Source organism: Podarcis melisellensis (assembly GCF_964234715.1).
Source record: "Podarcis melisellensis genome assembly, chromosome: 10".
Lineage (NCBI taxonomy): Eukaryota > Metazoa > Chordata > Lepidosauria > Squamata > Lacertidae > Podarcis > Podarcis melisellensis.
Window position 1 is genome coordinate 72,442,226 of NC_138542.1, and position 18,379 is coordinate 72,460,604.

Below are 18,379 nucleotides of genomic sequence, written 5' to 3' on the forward strand. Positions count from 1 at the left end.
ATTGCACCTATACCATTTCCAAAACCTTGACCAACCCCCATCCCCTGTAAATTCTTCTTCATAAAACTCAAAGAAATATTGTCAAAAGCTTTCTCTGCATCCACAAATATCAAAACTACTTTGGTGTTAATATTCACTTGTAATTTTTCTAAAATGTTAATTATGTTCCTCGTATTGTCAGACAAATGTCTGCCCGGGAGAAAGCCTGCTTGATCTTTATGTATTTCTTCTACTAGTACATTTTTTAGTCTTTTAGCCAAAATATCTGCAAAAATTTTATAATCCACATTAAGCGAAGATATGTGGCGGTAGTTCTTAAGCTGTGTCTTCTCAGACTCTGTTTTCGGTATAAATGTAATATAAGCTTCCTTCCAAGACTCTGGTGCCTTTTTCCCTTCCAATATTTCATTACAGACTTCCTTTAAAGTTTGTACTAACCACTCTTTCAAGGATCTATAATATCTTGAAGTCAAACCATCCGGTCCTGGAGATTTGCCTAATTGCATGTTCTGGATGGCCCCTTCTACCTCCTGCTCCGTTATTTTGTGATTCAACATCAGCTTATTTTCTTGAGAGATTTTTTGTAGTCCATTTGTTTTCAAAAATCGATCAATGTCCATTTCTTTCTGCGTCTCCTGTGTATAGAATTGTTTAAAGTACCTCTGGAAGCACTTTCTAATCTCCACTGGATTCTGTATATTCTTTCCTTTCACTTCCAAATTCGTAATGGTATTGAGTTTTTGTCTTTTTTTATTTGCCAAGCCAGCAGTTTTCCGCATTTATTTGCCGATTCAAATGTCTTTTGTCTCATCTGTTTAATTTTCCATTCTATTTCCTGGTTCATCATTTTCATATATTGTACTTGATATACCTTTATCTCTTTCAGAATCTCCTGCGACTTTGGTTTCACTCTCAGTTTCTTCTCTCCTTCCTTTATTTTCTCCAGAATCTTGTCTTTTTTCTCATTTTGAGCTCTCTTCTTAATTGCATTCTGTTATATCAGAAATCCTCTCATAACCGCTTTGCTTGCGTCCCAGATTACTCTTTTTTCAACAGTGGTGTTCATATTTATCTCAAAATAGTCTCTCAAGGTTTTTTGGGCCTTCTTAGTCACTTCTTCATCTCTAAATAAGGTGTCATTCATCCTCCATCTGAAGGAGCCAGTTGGTGTTAGTTTCATTTCCATCTTCACAGCACTGTGGTCGGAGCAAGTTTTAGGGCAAATTTCCACTTTTCTAATCTTCGGAGCCAGCCCTCTAGTTACCCAAATTTGGTCAATTCTTGTCCATGTCATTTTGGCCTCAGAGAAGAAAGTTCCCTCTCTTCCCAAGGGGTTCTTCATTCTCCAGATGTCAACTAGATCCATATTGTCAGTCATATAAAAAAAAGTTTTTGGTAGTCTACCATCCTTAGTAACTACCTGTCTCTGTGCCTTGTCCATATTTGTAGACACCTGTCAGGGAACTGCCATCGGAGAGAGAGGTGGTGGAGAGGCTCCAGCAGACTAGGAGAGATTCTGCAGCGGAGGAGGGAACCAGCAGGGGGAGAGCAGAAGTTCCGGCGGAAGGGGAGTCGGAGAGGGGGCTCTGGGATACTTCTAGTGAGAATAGTGCAGAGGTAACAAGACCCCCGTTGGCAACTCCCACCCTTCGCCGGAAGCTGTCACGCAGAGAGTCACGAAGGCGCATGTCCGTCAAACAGCTTTTATGTTGGCGTAAATTTCGTAGACGCCCACTGTCAGAGTCTACCAGCGACTGACAGAGTCATGCCTTGGGAGGCTCCGTCAGTGCCTCGGTTTGGTTGACCAGCCAAACCCCAGAGGGATTAAGCTTTTATGCACAAGCAGCTCATTATCCCATCACAGCACCACTCCATTCATGTCCCCCATCAAAATCATATTGTAATTCATATAGTCCATCAGAGTCTTCTTAAAGAATTCTGATTTTCCCTCATTTGGTGCAAAAATCCCTACTATCAAAAATTTCTCTCCTTGTGATTGGATTTCAATTGCAACAAATCTTCCTTGGCCATCTTTAAATATAAATTTTGGTGATAGGCTCTCCTTTGCATAAAGTACTACTTCTCTTTTTTAAACTTTGTCTGATGAAATAAATTCATGGCCCAGTCTTTTATTACTCAATACCTTCCTGTGTAGCCTTATCACATGTGTTTCTTGTAGACAAATCAAATCCAATTGTTCTTTTTTTAATAAATGAAAGACTCTTCAGTCCATTTACATTCATTATAGAATTAGAGATAAGAGTTTATGAGTAAAGATAAGTTCACGTTAGTCCATAGTCCGATTCGATGTGAAAGTCTTAGTTTCTGTCATTGAGCAGAAGTCAGAAGTCAGTTATGGATCAGAAACCAAGACAGGGCCCTGTTTCGATGTCTTCATCTTCAGCTAATTTTTAAGCGGTGGTGTAAGATTGAGGAATTTATATAAATATATTCTGTTATTTTCTACGTTTCTCGGAGATAACAACTAAGTGTGAGTAGATCAACGTGTATGTTGAGCTTTTCTCAAGCTTCATGTCGAATCGGACTATGGACTAACATGAACTTATCTTTACTCATAAACTCTTATCTTTAATTCTATAACGAATTATTGTGTTATACACATCCTTATGAGTTTGAGTTTGTAATCTCTGTTTGAGTTTGTAATCTCTATTTGAGTTTGTAATCTCTATTAGAATGCATACTTTTGAATGGATTAGTTTTTGTTACAATTGACTATTGATTTGGGAGTAGGGACCCCTCCCACTATTGAAACTTACATTGGCCTGAGTTCTTGGTGTGCTTTTTTCTTGGTATATCAAAGAAATACAAGCACACTGAATGGATCCATCTTTACTAGGTGAACCTTGCCAGTCCCTTCTAACTCTATAATTCCATTATTCTTTGTAATGGGTCATTGTCAGATGATGGATTTCCTCTTCCTCTTGCAACAGAAACCAGTGATGTTGTCGGAAAGGTGTGGTACACAGAGTGTACACTCACACAATGTTGCATGTTAATAATCATAGAAGTATGCAACTCAGCAGTTTGCAAACACAAGTAGGCAAACTGTACATGGGTTGCATGTAACATGTGAACATGCCCTAAGATGGTGATGATGACGATGATGATGATAATTTATTTATACCTTGCCCATCTGGCTGGGTTTCCCCAGCCACTCTGGGCGGCTTCCAACAAAACAATAAAATACAATAACCTATTAAACATTAAAAGCTTCCCTAAATAGGGCTGCCTTCAGATGTCTTCTAAATGTTTGGTAGTTATTTTTCTTTGACATCTGGTGGGAGGGCTTTCAACAGGGTGGGTGCCACTACCGAGAAGGCCCTCTGCCTGGTTCCCTGTAACATGGCTTCTTGCATCAAGGGAACCGCCAGAAGGCCCTCGGTGCTGGACCTCATTGTCCAGGCAGAACGATGGAGGTGGAGACGCTCCTTCAGGTATACTGGACCGAGGTCGTTTAGGGCTTCAAAGGTCAGCACCAACACTTTGAATTGTGCTCGGATACGTACTGGGAGCCAATGTAGGTCTTTCAAGACCAGGGTTATGTGGTCTCGGCGGCCACTCCCAGTCACCAGTCTAGCTGCCGCATTCTGGATTAATTGCAGTTTCCGGGTCACCTTCAAAGGTAGCCCGACATAGAGCGCATTGCAGTAGTCAAAGCGAGAGATAACCAGAGCATGCACCACTCTGGCGAGACATTCCATGGGCAGGGAAGGTCTCATCCTGCGTACCAGATGGAGCTGATAAACAGCTACCCTGGACACAGAATTGACCTGCACCTCCATGGACAGCTGTGAGTCCAGAAGGACTCCCAGATGAAGTCCCATCTTTGAGACCCCACATAATCCTTCTTGGGAAATCTTGCAGGAGCCACTCGCTGCAGCCAAGCAGCTAGTCCTCATCTCCAAGGTAACCCCCCATGTTCTTTTCCTCTCACAGGCAGACTGCCAAACGTATGGGGAAAAAAGCCACCTGGCCTCCATCCTTAGCGAGGAAGAGAACAAGCATGTGGCCGCTGTTTTAGCAGGAGGAAATGATCCCGGATTTAGTATCTGGATTGGACTGTTCAGAAAGAAAAGGGGCGGGAAGGTAAGTAAAGGGGGCAAACTCTCTTTTTCATTTGCCTCTCAGTAGGAACAGCAGCCGGCAAGGGCACAGAGGAGCAGTCCAGAAGACGAGAGCTCCCTGCAGGGAAGGGAAGGGCAGATATTCCCATCTCTGTAAGGGAGGATCTGGGGCTCTGGGGAAGCTCCTAATTCAAAGAGTAGCCATCTGCCTCCATTCCCAGAATGCAACACAGGTCCCATTTAGAACTCTCGCAATGTTACTTTAATAAGGTTTTAAATCAGCACAGTTGACATGCCCCTTAGCCTTGGAGCAATACAGTGGTACCTCGGGTTAAGCATTTAATTCGTCCCGGAGGTCCATTCTTAACCTGAAACTATTCTTAACCTGAAGCACCAATTTAGCTAATGGGGCCTCCTGCTGCTGCTGCGCCGCCAGAGCATGATTTCTGTTCTCAACCTGAAGCAAAGTTCTTAACCTGAGGTACTATTTCTGGGTTAGTGGAGTCTGTAACCTGAAGCGTATGTAGCCCGAGGTACCATTGTATTTGGCTATCCAGTTGGAAAGGAGGACATACCTTTAAGACTTCTGCAGAGTAGAGGGATGTAACAGGTGCATTTCTTGTGCTGGGTGATGGAGAACAGTTGATCCCAGCTAGATCTCCCCCAAGCAGTACACGTCTGAGAGGTCCAGCCGCATCATCCTCCTTGGGATTTGATCCCACCAGCTGAAAATCAAGTCATTGATAGCCTTGCTGTAAAATCACACTGGGGAGAAGAGCTGAAGGGTGGGGGCAGGGGCGTAGGAAGGGTGATGGGGAACAGCTGATCCTTCCTAGATCTCCCCCATCCACTACAAGTCTGAGTGGTCCAGCCGCTTCATCTTCCTTGGGATTTGATCCCACCAGCTGAAAATCAATTCATTTTACAGCCTTGCTCTAAAATCACACTGGGGACAAGAGCTGAAAGGTCGGGGCAGGGGCGTAGGAAGGTGGGTGTGGGGGGTGCGGACCGCCCTGGGTGTCATTCGTGGGGGAGGGATGACAGAAAGGCACCACCGCCGCTGTTGTGTGCCATGGATCGCCCTGCCTCGCGCAGCAGATCACTCCACCGCCACCGTTGTGTGCCGTGGATTGCCGTGTGTGGCGGGTCACCCTGCTGCCATTGCATGCTGCATGCACAGCAGATCGCGCCCCCAGCTTGCACCACCCCTGCCGAGTGCATGCCATAGTTGTCGCTCCAGGTGCCCATGCAGCTAGCTCCGCCACTGGGTCAAGGTCCTCAAATCAATGCGGCTCACTGCTGGCTCCAGAATTCTTAAGGAATGGGTGCCCTTGCAGCACCCCTGGCCTCAAATGGAGTCCTTGCAGCTCCTCTCAAGGATGGGCAAAGTCTCAGGGAGGTATCCCAGTGTGTCTCAGGCTGAAGCTGCTTGGGGGTGATTGCTTGGTGGCACAACAAATGATCCCTTTGGACTCATGTCCCTGGGAGTCAGTTGGTAGAACAATGGGAATCTTCATCTCATGGTTGTGGGTCCGAGCCCCATGCTGGGCAAGAAATTACTGCATTGCAGGAGGTTGGGTCCCTTGCAACTCTACAATTCTAGGAATGTGCCCCCAAAGCTCCACGCCCAGCGAGGCCAAACCAGCCACGCTCCCCTAAATTTGATTCTGAATGAGGCAACTGGAAGCTCCTGTTCCTTCCTCAGCAAAGACTTTTTGTTCTCTCTACAGAACATACAATTAAGATGGTCTGATGCCGCCAATTTTGACTACGCAGCTTGGGGAGAAGGACAGCCAGACAAGAGCGGATACTGTGTCGAGATATTTGGGGATGGTAAGAAGGGGGCTTCATAAGCTGAAGACCTTTGCTTCTTTGTATTCTGTGAACCTTGATTCCATTCTATTGATTACTGTTATCTATATAAGGCCTTTCAGGACATACTGTATTTTTTGCTCTATAGGATGCACTTTCCCCCCTCCAAAAATCAAGGGGAAATGTGTGTGCGTCCTATGGAGCGAATGCAAGCTCCCTGGCTTCAGCGATAGCAATGTGAAGCCTCCAAAGCCTGCACTTCGGAGGCTTCGCGTTGCTTCCGCTGAAACCAGGAGAGTCTGGTCTTTGAGGCTGGCGGTGGGGGAAAGCAGCGCTTCCCCCCACCGCCAGCCCCACAAGAATTCCACAGCTGGAATTCCCCCACCTCCTAGAAAAGCCCACAGGAGCCGCACATCCTTTAAAGAGTGTGTGGCTCCTGCGGGCTTTTCGACTGAGCTTGTGGGGCTGGTGGTGGGGGGACGTTTTACATTTATCCATGCTGGTTTCTAAACGTGGAGGGAGGGAGGCAGGTCTGACGGTTCTTCTTTGCTGTTTTCTCTAGATTTTGATGTGTGGAATGATACCGACTGTGAGAACGAGAACTATTACTTGTGCAAAATGCCACTTTAGAGATGGGCATCCTTCCTGACAAGCTCAGCACCTTGGAGAATGGGACCAACCTGGAGGTCTTTTTCTTCCACTGGGGCTTTCGTTCACCCGCTCACATTGCATCCCCATGTCATAGCCTTTGAGATGTCTCTATCTTGAGACTTCAATAAAGAAATTCTCCTCTGCATCCCATCTCTGTCTCCTTCAAACTGATCATGGGGCTAATCAACCAGGGATGTCAGAGGTCGCTGTCAGAAACACAGGCAGAAACAGCCAATGTCTGCTTTTCTCACCCCATGTCTGGAAGGGAAGCTGTAGCCTTCTTAGACTTTACCGATTGGTTGGGTGAGCGTTGCTCCCAGAGAGGGAGGAAGGAGTCAAAAGACACCGAGGTTGATTCAGAGAAAGAGTTCTTTATTTCTGTTCTCCGGAGGAGCAGGAAGGCACTTGCGTGGTTAGTTCACAGCAAGCCCACCGAAAGAGAAATTTCAAGCAGTATATATCCCCTCCAGACACCCTCTTCCCTCTCCCCAGGAATCCAGCCACGTTTGCTTATACACATAAGTTGACATCCCCAGGAATCCAGCCACGTCAGCCTATACATGTAAGTTGACATCCATGACCATAAACAGATGTTCCTGTTCCTGTCTTCCTTATCTTGGGGTAGGAAGGTCACCAACTCTAAGAGCACTCCTGGCACCATCCCTGAGCGTGGGGGGGTGTTGCAAGGTGTGTGCATCAGTGTGTTGGGATATTTACAACCTACAAGATAAGATAAGCCCCAGCTCTGCCGTCCCGTCTCCACTTCGGAACTGACAAGGCCATCTATTAAGCGTCACGTACTGATAAAGGAGAGGGCTTTGTTTATACAGCTGGGTCCCTGTTATCCATGAGCTCAAGTTAATGGATTTTAGCTAATGGATCCCTGAAGAAGGAAAAAATGGGATTTTGGGGCCCGTTTCAGACTGACTGCACAGTCAGGTTTTAGGTTTGGGAAACCTGCTCCTTCAAAGCTAATCCACCCTGGCGTACGAGTTCCCTGTGTGAGGAGAACCTGAACTTAAGGGTTAAACAGCTCAGAGTGTACGCCCTGCCTACAAGTTGGGAGGGGGGAGATTATGCGTCATTTCCGAGAGTCTCCAGCCTTTGTTCTTTTTCTCTACTTTCGCTTTAGAGGAGAGAGGATGTGTTTTTCACGATGCTGTTCGCTGTGATAGACAATGGATAGTCTGCTGTAAATAAAAACTGCTTTTAGCTGCAAAGATCCTGAGTGGACTTTATTTAAGCACACTGAAGAAAGCATTTGAGTTTCCAGCTTTCTCTTACCGCTGCTTAATCTCTGCGTGTTGTTCAGAGCCTTTGGAATGTGGCCTTTGAAGTCCGGAGGCCTGGCTAGTAACTGCGCAGCCGAAGCGGGCTGGACGCCAAGGCTTATCTGAGCAATAAATCTTCTTCACCCTGTTCCCTAATCTTACTTCTTTATTACACTTATAGCTCTTTCTTCCCTCCAAGGAAATCGAGGTGGTGTACCTGATTCTCCTTCCCCCATAACAACCCAGTGAGGTAGGCTAGGCTGAGAGATTATTCTTCTTCTCCATTACATTTGCAGCTTGCCCTATACCCGCAGGTCTCAGGGTGTTTACAACATAAAATCACAATATAAAAACAACCCTATAACACCCCCCCCAAAAAAGTGACCAAGGTTGCCTGGTGAGCCTCAAGACATAATGGGGATTCGAACACTGGTCTCTCCCAGGTGCTCATTTGACACTCTAACCACTATACTGCACTGCCTCCCTGTCTCTACCATGAGTGTTTGGCTCCCAATAGTTCCATCTTTGCCCCCCTCCCTCGCCTTCCACCTGTCTTCTTTGACGATCGTAAGATTGTCTTCCATGCACACAGTCTTAACAATGAGTCCGTAAGTGACTGTGGAGGCCAATTCTGGATCCACACGTCCTTCCACAGTGGGGACATTGGTTTCTGGGCGGGAGTTGATCCCGGTGTGGATTTGCCAAGCGTGCCTTCCTCTTAGCACCTTTCTCCATTCCGTCCTGAGTTTGAGTGTCTTCAAAGCCCATGACACCTTTGGCAAAGGCTGTTCTCCAACTGGAGCGCTCGCAGGCCAGTGATTCCCAGTTGCTGGTGTTCATCTACATTTTAAAAAGATTTGCCTTGAGGGAGTCTTTAAACCTCCTTTGTTGACCACCAGCATTACACTTTCTATTTTAAGTTCAGAATAGAGCAGTTGCCTTGGAAGACAATAATCAGGCATCCACACAACATGACCAGTCCAACGAAGCTGATGTTGAAGAATCATTGCTTCAACGCTGGTGATCTTTACTTCTTCCAGTGCACTGCAAGTACCCAGATGCCTCCCCACATGCCCCACAAATGGGTTTTGCTTTGCTTCCCTGCCCTGTGCTAGACTTGTTCTTTGCAATAGCTTTTGGTCCCTCTGGGCAAGTCCAGGCCCCTCAACTTTGGCCGGACTGCACTTGCCATGCTGCTGAGCAAGGAGGCCCAAACAAAAACAAAATCTTATTAAGCAGATGCAATAGTTGTGGGAATGCTTAGGGATGCGGGGGAGGATATATTGTCTAAGATATCCTATCCCAATTTGTCTTTACAAGTTCAACAAAATCAGCAGAGTTAACATTCCCCTTTTTTAAAACACACACACAGCAGATAGCTTGCCCTGACTCGTTAGAGTCTCTGTAAATATTTCCTGGAATTTCCCCTGTTTAATCCCTCCTAAAATAAGACGCTACGCAGTATCCTGTAAAGTATAAAAGTTACTCACAAGTAATCATCTGTTCACACAAAGGTTCCCAGAAGGCGGACTTAAAAGGTTATAAAGGTAAAGGTACCCCTGCCCGTACGGGCCAGTCTTGACAGACTCTAGGGTTGTGCGCTCATCTCACTCTATAGGCCGGGAGCCAGCGCTGTCCGCAGACACTTCCGGGTCACGTGGCCAGCGTGACAAGCTGCATCTGGCGAGCCAGCTAAGCACACGGAAACGCCGTTTACCTTCCCACTGATAAGCAGTCCCTATTTATCTACTTGCACCCGGGGGTGCTTTCGAACTGCTAGGTTGGCAGGCGCTGGGATCGAACGACGGAAGCGCACCCCGCCGCGGGGATTCGAACCACCGACCATGCGATCGGCAAGTCCTAGGCGCTGAGGTTTTACCCACAGCGCCACCTGCGTCCCTAAAAGGTTATAACATAGTTTAAATGTGGTGACTATCTCCTTATGGGAGAAAGCCTCCCCTTTTCTTCTCTTGGCCTGGAGCCAAGGGTGCATCTTAGTAGTGCCGTTGTTAAGATGGTATCAGTAGAGACAAGAGAGACAAGATGGTCACCAGCCTGTGGTTCTGCTTCATTTCTACATCAGGACAGGCCACGCTCATCTCAAGTTACACACAGGAAGTTTAGTCTCAGTCTTGGAAAACAGGAAGTTCCGGCTGGAGGACTGAGATAACCTTCATGTCTACTCTAGCCATGTTGTGTTTGACTGCACCTGATTCTTACATCCCACATACCCCTTCTCAGACAAATACAACATACAAAAATGTAGATAACTTCAACCAATCACCCAGAGTCCCAGTTTGATACATAGGTTCTGGAAACTCTCTCTTGGTAAGGGTTTTGTCAGGATGTCAGCAGTCATCTCGTCGGCGCAGCAATAAGATAATTCTACAAGTCCATCCTGGATCATCTGGCATATACAATGCTACCTGACTCCAATATGTTTCGTTCTGGCTAGAAATTGCTCACTCTGCGTCAGCTTTATGCAACTCTGTTTGTCCTCTAGCAAGCTGACAGGTTCTTTTCTCATCAACCCAAAGTCCTTGATGAGTTGATCAAACCAGGCGATTTTTCTGCACACTTCCACTGCAGCAGAGTGCAACAGGCTCAGTGGTAATGTTTGTAACAAATTTCTTTACTGGTTCCTTCCTATCATATGGATCCAATTCAGGATGTGCACCATATACGATCCTTAAGCAAGGTATAAAGGTAAAGGGACCCCTGACCATTAGGTCTAGTCGTGGCCGACTCGGGTTGCGGCACTCAACCCACTTTATTGGCCAAGGGAGCCGGCATACAGGTTCCAGGTCATGTGGCCAGCATGACTAGGCTGCTTCTGGCGAAACCAGAGCAGCACACGGAAACGCCATTTACCTTCCCGCTGGAGCGGTACCTATTTATCTACTTGCACTTTGACGTGCTTTTGAACTGCTAGGTTGGCAGGAGCAGGGACCGAGCAACGGGAGCTCACCCCGTTGTGGGGATTCGAACCACCGAACTTCTGATCGGCAAATCCTAGGCTCTGTGGTTTAACCCACAGTGCCACCTGCGTCCCTCCGCGTCATGTTTTAATAATGGGTTAAAAAGGTAAAGGACCCCTGACTGTTAGGTCTAGTCGCGGACGACTCTGGGGTTGCAGCACGCATCTAGCTTTACTGGCCGAGGGAGCCAGCATTTGTCCACAGACTGTTTTTCCAGGTCATGTGGCCAGCATGACTAAGCTGCTTCTGGCGAAACCAGAGCAGCGCACGGAAACGCCATTTACTTTCCTGCTGGAGCAGTACCTATCTATCTACTTGCACTTTGACGTGCTTTTGAACTGCTAGGTTGGCAGGAGCAAGGATCGAACAACAGGAGCTCACCCCGTCGCGGGGATTCGAACCGCTGACCTTCTGATCGGCAAGCCCAAGAGGCTCAGTGGTTTAGACCAGAACACCACCTGCGTCCCACACAACACATTTAAAAGGCCATAAATTAGACCAAGGCCTGGGAGAAGAGGAATGCTCTTGCCTGGTGCCTGGCATAGCCATTGTGATTAATCTTGAGTTGTTTTGTAGACAGATGAAACAGGCAATTGGGAGACATTAATGAGTATGAAAACGAGTCAGTCGTAATAACGAAAGACATCGGAATTTTAAATATATATAATCGCCCGCATGAGATTATGATGAGGCTCAGTGGTTTAGACCACAGCGCCACTCACGTCCCTAATAATGGGTTATGAACCTTAAAAGTAGGACGTCCTGAGTCCATATAGTTACCAAAACCATTCCTTAACCTTTCCTTAACGTTTTAAAAGCTTCCCGTCATTCAGAAACACACTGAGACTCAGCCTGACATGCCAGAACTTTTGTAAGCCAGTATTAGCAGAAGCGCCATCACTAGATTCAAGGAGGCAGAGACAAAACCGGAGTCACATATGTGCCTGAAAGAGAGTTTATTCGTCAGTGTGTCACACACAGGCCAGGCAGGAAAGAGGCGAAGGTGCTGGAACATAGCAAGGACAAGGGCTTGGGCCCCCATGGAAGGAAAGGACTCGAAGCCAACCCTGTTATTCAACGCGTGGGGCTCATGGAAGCTGTTTGGAAAGCCATGGCAAACTGCTGCACTCAGTACAATGAAAATCGGCACAGAAAGGGAAACTTTTTCTCACACTTATTATCATTCCATAGAGCAAGGTCTGGAAGAAATCAGAAACAAATGTCACCAGGTTTTCCCTACTGAAACAGTGCTATTTATCACAGCTGGTAAAATGATACAGATGGTATCATGTGGCTCACACATGAGAGCACATAGCGTTTTCAAGAAAAACCTTTAAAAAGGAACTTTCCAAATTCTTTAAACATTGCAGGTTTCTTTTTTCTTTTTTAGTCTTTTAAAAAGGTAAAGGGGACCCCTGACCATTAGGGCCAGTTGTGACTGACTCTAGGGTTGCGGCACTCATCTCGCTTTATTGGCCGAGGGAGCCGGCATACAGCTTCTGGATCATGTGGCCAGCATGACTAAGCCACTTCTGGCAAACCAGAGCAGCGCACGGAAACGCTGTTTACCTTCCCACCGGAGCAGGACCTATTTATCTACTTGCACTTTGACATGCTTTTGAGCTGCTAGGTTGGCAGGAGCAGGGACCGAGCAACGGGAGCTCACCCCGTCACAGGGATTCGAACCGCCGACCTTCTGATCGGCAAGTCCTAGGCCCTGCAGTTTAACCCACAGCACCACCCACATCCCTTTTAGAGGTGCATTAAAATCTGGGTGTGAGTGTGTGCATGTACTATTGAAGTATCGAGCATTTAATTGCCCTGCTTGTACCTCTAATTTCAGCTCTGCTGGAGGAGAGGACTATGGGCAAGATCAGCTGTGACAGATGACAGGGACTGATGCAGACTCCCCTTTATTCTTGAACTGAAAATTGATATATGCCACCCAGAGCACAGGGCAGAGAAAACTCTGAAGGATGAGCTCTGCTCTTTGGCAACAGCTTTTCTTAAAAACAAACAAATAAACAAACAAAACAAAAAACCATTGGTGGTGCATTTGCCAAATGATGGGGGGGGGGAATCTAATATCTGATCCCTTTGATTTTCAATCTAAAATCAATAGTGGCAATCAATCTGGTATACATGCTATATCACAGGCACATCCAATGGGTAGATTGTGATCTACCAGTAGATCACAGGGCACCTGTGGTAGATCACTGGCTCCCCACAAAGAAGCTCAACAACTTTGGCTCCCCTACGTTGGTTCAACATTTTAGCTCTGTACCCCCAACTTCGATGACCTGAACCCCTGAAACCCCCCCAAATGGGGTAGATCACTGGCAGTCTGTAACTCTCTGAGTAGATCACAGTTTCTTGGGAGTTGGCCACCCCTGCTATATCAGAATTTGGGATCTCTGCAATATTAGTAATGCAGCAAAGTTTGCCAAAGAGAAAAGGTGTGCTGCACACACAAAGGTTCATTTCAAAGCGGGTGGCACTGTGGTCTAAACCACTGAGTCTCTTGGCCTTGCTGATCAGAAGGTCAGCGGTTCGAATCCCCACGACGGAGTGAGCTCCCGTTGCTCTGTTCCAGCTCCTGCCAACCTAGCAGTTCGAAAGCTCGTCAAAGTGTAAGTAGATAAATAGGTACCACTCGGGCGGGAAGGTAAACAGTGTTTCCATGCGCTGCTCTGGTTTCGGTATTCTGTTGCACCAGAAGCGGCTTAGTCATGCTGGCCACATGACCCATAAAACTGTCTGTGGACAAACGCCAGCTCCCTTGGCCAGTAAAGCAAGATGAGCGTCACAACCCCATAGTCATGTTTGACTGGACTTCATCATCCAGGGGTCCTTTACCTTACAAGCATGGGAAAAGGAAGTCCTCACTGGTGCCAGGTATGAGTAAGGAAGATTTCTCATATGGCAGACAGGTTCTGATACTGTGTCCTGGTTCAAATACAGTGGTACCTCGCAAGACGACATTAATTCGTTCTGCGAGTTTTTTCATCTTGCGAATTTTTCATCTTGCGAAGCACGGATTCCCTTAGGAATGCATTGAAAATCAAACTTGCAAGACGTTTTCGTCTTGCGAAGCAAGCCCATAGGGAAATTCGTCTTGCGAAGCAACTCAAAAAATGAAAAACTCATTCGCCTTGCGAGTTTTTCGTCTTACGAGGCATTCGTCTTGCGAGGTACCACTGTAAAGCTCTTCTTGCAACTGAGGACTCAGCTAGACTGGTAAAAAAAAGTGATTTATATGTGTTCTATGTGCGATATAACACCCTGCCATCAGATTGCGATGTGGAGTCCTGTTTGTCTCTACCTGCTTAAATTTATGCTTTAAACTGAAATGCTTCTTCGACGTGTCTAGATCCAGCCTGACAAGCCCTGTGTGACTGCTAATCTGTTTTGTGGACTATACAACCAGTCCTGCTCTGTCCTGAAGACTTAGGGTTGCCACACCTCTTTTTGTCAGCTGGCTGGCTCTGAGATGGGACTCTCCTGCTTGCTGCAATTCAAAATCCCAATTTTCAAATGCAGCTGCCCAAGAACATTCTGAATTGTGTGTATCTGCAAAGGGTTGCCTTAATAGGGAGGGCAGGAAAGAAGAATTGGAAGGCTGAAATCAAGAGGAAATGTTCTCTGAACCCCACCAAGGTGGTCAAATCTCCTTACTTTCAGCGTGCAGCGCTACACAGTGCTCTTTGTCCCGAGCGTGCGGTTCCCCAGCTGCCCAAGGCATGTAGTCAGCTGACGCAAAATCTGCCCACCTCCACCTTGGGAACTGTAGAGATAGCAAAAGGGTCAGTGTCTTTTTGAGAATTCAGCACCGTCCGATTCTACCTCCTCATCCCTGACTCAGACTCTTTCATTGGCTCTGCCCAAGTAAAAGACAAGACAAAACCCGTATGGATTTCCAAAGTATGTAAGGATTTGCTGAGTTACAATAATCAGTTTTGGGGAAAATATTAGGTGGGCAATGGTCTCACCAACATGGAATGGAGACAGTGTGGGGTGTAACATAAGCATAACAGCCTTGGCCCAGTATACCTGAAGGAGCATCTCCACCCGCATCGTTCAGCCCTGAGGTCCAGCTCTGAGGGCCTTCTGGCGGTTTCCTACCTGTGAGAAGTGAGGTTACCAGGAACCAGGCAGAGGGCCTTCTCAGTGGTGGTGCCCGCCCTGTGGAATGCCCTCCCATCAGATGTCAAGGAGATAAACAGCTATCTGACTTTTAGAAGACATTTGAAGAAAGCCCTGTTTTTTTAATCTGGTGTTTTATTGTGTTTTTAATCTTTTGTTGGAAGCCTCCCAGAGTGGCTGGGCAAACCCAGCCAGATGGGCAGGGTATAAATAAATCATTATTATTATTATTATTATTATTATTATTATTATTATTATTAGTCAAGTACAACACTTCCTGTTTGCCCAGAGTGGACACACAGGAGGGAGTTATTCCACAGCCAGTAGGACTTCGTGTCACATCCTCAGCGTGTGACAAGGTAGGTGGGCATGACCCCAGAAGACCCCATAAAAGGGCCAGTCACACAGCCACCTCCCTTCTCTTGGTGCTATGTTCTCTTGATACTGATGTATTTTGCTGTCTGCTGGCCCTTAGCCACCAGGACACGGGCTCATTCCCATACAGAAAGAACTCAAACCCTCTTCTGTAACTCTGAGCCACGCTTCCTCAACCTTGGCCCTCCAAGATGTTTTTGGCCTACAACTCCCATGATCCCTAGCTAGCAGGACCAGTGGACAGGAATGATGGGAGCTGTAGTCTCAAAACATCTGGAGGGCCGAGGTTGAGGAAGCCTGCTCTAAGCTAAAACCTGTCTTCAGGGATCCAACCGTGAACTGAATGTGAGTAAATTTCTTAATACTTTTAAAAGAAGACTTTTGTGTCTTTATTCTTTTTAGGAGGGATAAAAGGGGGCTTTTGCGGGAGGTGGGGGAAAGGGACAGAGCGTCCGGGGGAAAATATCTAATTTACCTTAAAAACCATTGTAAACAATTAAAATTATTAGTAGGATTGGAATAACACTTGTAGTTTACTGTTAAATTTTGGGTGTCATGGAGATGTCATAGATTTGGATTACTAGACGAGATGCCGGAGGAAAAGGTTAATATAAGGACCCACAAAGGGGAGTAGGGAAGTTCAAGAGACTCTTCAGAAAGTCTCTTTCTTTGTTGGCTGTTTGATAACCATTTGCAAAATGGTAAAATTTGAAAAACTAAATAATTTGTTTGTTTTAAAGGAGAAAAATGAAACAAGATGCCAAATGTAAAGGAAGCTAGGACCTCTAGCTTCCTTTACATTTGGTATCTTGTGGCTATCATATCATGGCTATCATATCATAAGGGGTGATATGATAGCCATGTTCAAATATATAAAAGGATGTCACATAGAGGAGGGAGAAAGGTTGTTTTCTTCTACTCACCTTGCCACCTTTCATCCTGTACATCCCAATCCAGACCTGATGCTTAGTTTGTACGCGCTTAGCTAGTTCTTTGGCCACAACGGCCGTTTCTTCACGATTGGCAATCGTGGCAAGATGCACGTCTGGGCTGTAGGCTTGGCATTTGGCCTGAGAGAGAACGAGGAAAAGGAGTCGGTTAGCCCAACGAACAGACAGTCGCCTCGTGAATACCACAAAGTTCTTCTTATTCCTTCTGTGCATCTGAACAAACAATCACTTCTGAGGGATAACAGGAGAGGTCCCACACACCCCTGCCAAGTTTCCCTGAACCGCCATTTTACCCTGTTATGTACTGAGTTGAATAGGATCCAAACTGCAGCAGTCTGATTGGTCCTAGAACAATAGGATTCAGAAAGCAGCAGTCTGATTGGTCCTAGAACAATGCAGCAGTATGATTGGTTGGCAGGAACCACCCAATCATGCTCCAGATAGAAGTGAATCCACAACCTGATTGGCTTACAGTAGGATTCCGGAATTAGCCAATCATGTGCAGCCCATTGTGTAAATAATGTATATAAAGCAGATACTTTGAGGGGACTTTCATTCATTCCTCCTCACCACTATGAGCTGAATAAAGAGCATGAAATCACTTTGCGACTCTGAGTATATTTCATACCCTAAAAGAGCAATGGAGCAGGGAGAGAAGTGGAGCAGGGAAAGGAAGTAAATTGTGGCACCAGCTAGTTTTGGTGAGGATAATTGTCATTTATCGCTACTTAGCAACATCCCTTCTCATTTCCTGAACCCTTCCGCTATATTTTCTGGCTAGCAGCTGCCATAGGTAAAGGTAAAGGGACCCCTGACCATTAGGTCCAGTCATGGCCGACTCTGGGGTTGTAGCGCTCATCTCACTTTACTAGCCGAGGGAGCTGGCGTACAGCTTCTGGGTCCTGTGGCCAGCATGACTAAGCCGCCTCTGGCGAACCAGAGCAGCGCACGGAAATGCCGTTTACCTTCCCACCGGAGTGGTATCTATTTATCTACTTGCACTTTGATGTGCTTTTGAACTGCTAGGTTGGCAGGAGCTGGGACCGAGCAACGGGAGCTCACCCCGTCGCGGGGATTTGAACCGCCGACCTTCTGATCGGCAAGCCCAAGGCTCTGTGGTTTAACCCACAGCACCACCTGCATCCTTAGCAGCTACCATAGTCCCATATAAATAAACCTTAATAAAAAGCCCTCTCTCTCTCTGTCTAATCAATAATGAATACCAATATGAAGTGCTTCCCCCCCTTCTAAAAAACTATTTAGGAGTACTCTAATTTTGACTCAAGAAAACCACCATTTTATAGTTCGAATCGGGGAAAATAAATACAGGCAATGGACAAAAGGGCAGAGATTCACAAAATGTGGGGGAAACACACTGCCAATATGACAATATGCCCTTACCATATGGACAAACCATTGTTTTCTTCAATTACTACTGCACAGTTCGACTGCTACTCCCTCCCTTTGATCCTGGGGTACATTTGCTTGGCCAAGGTTTTTACCAAAGGAAAAGGGGTTCACCTGTTGCAGGATCTCATGGCTTCCAAGAGTATGGTTTTGATTGTAGCTTAAAGATCATCAGAGAAATAAGTTTTGGCATGCAATGCAAGTTGAGCAGCAAAGTCAGGGGCTTAGGGATTTGGTGTGCAGAAGTTCCAAGATCCATGCCTTACCTCTGCTCTGTTCCAAGATTCTGGGTTCTCGTTGTATTTATAGCAAAATCGGGAAAAGGAGAACCAGTCTTCGGGGCAGCGGCCTCCTGAGCCTTTCACTGGAGAAGGAAAGGAGGGTCAGAGGGGAAGCAGGGTTTGTTTCCCAACAAAGCCACTTCCACCCTTCGAAGGAGGTGGAGCTTTGGGCTTCACAGCCCAGCCCCGCGCGATTGGGGAGATTCCCGGCCGCATCACCCCCAGGCCAGCCAATCTGATGGCTCTGGGGGCGTGGCCTGCCCTATTTAAGGCAGGACGCGGCTGGGGATCTCCCTCTTTCCCTGCCTGCCAGCTGTTCCTGCTTTTCCCACCCTCCCGCCCTATAAGGTTTGCGTTCCTTGACCTTGCTATGGACCTCAATGGTTGGTCACCATTGAGGGGCCTGGTAGGAATTTTTCCACTTGG

General features: G+C 46.6%; 2 long non-coding RNA genes across 2 annotated transcripts; one reads left to right on the forward strand and one right to left on the reverse strand.

The window, feature by feature from the left end:
• Positions 1 to 3,981: 3,981 nt before the first annotated feature.
• Positions 3,982 to 6,542, forward strand: LOC309379768. The gene is made up of 3 exons (XR_014172639.1): positions 3,982 to 4,107; positions 5,816 to 5,918; positions 6,460 to 6,542. It is a non-coding gene; the product is annotated as an uncharacterized lncRNA (long non-coding RNA).
• Positions 6,543 to 11,788: 5,246 nt separating this feature from the next.
• LOC309379514 lies at positions 11,789 to 18,037 on the reverse strand. The gene is made up of 3 exons (XR_014172523.1): positions 17,939 to 18,037; positions 16,239 to 16,385; positions 11,789 to 11,996 (listed from the first exon to the last, which is right to left on the reverse strand). It is a non-coding gene; the product is annotated as an uncharacterized lncRNA (long non-coding RNA).
• Between the last annotated feature and the right edge of the window lie 342 nt (positions 18,038 to 18,379).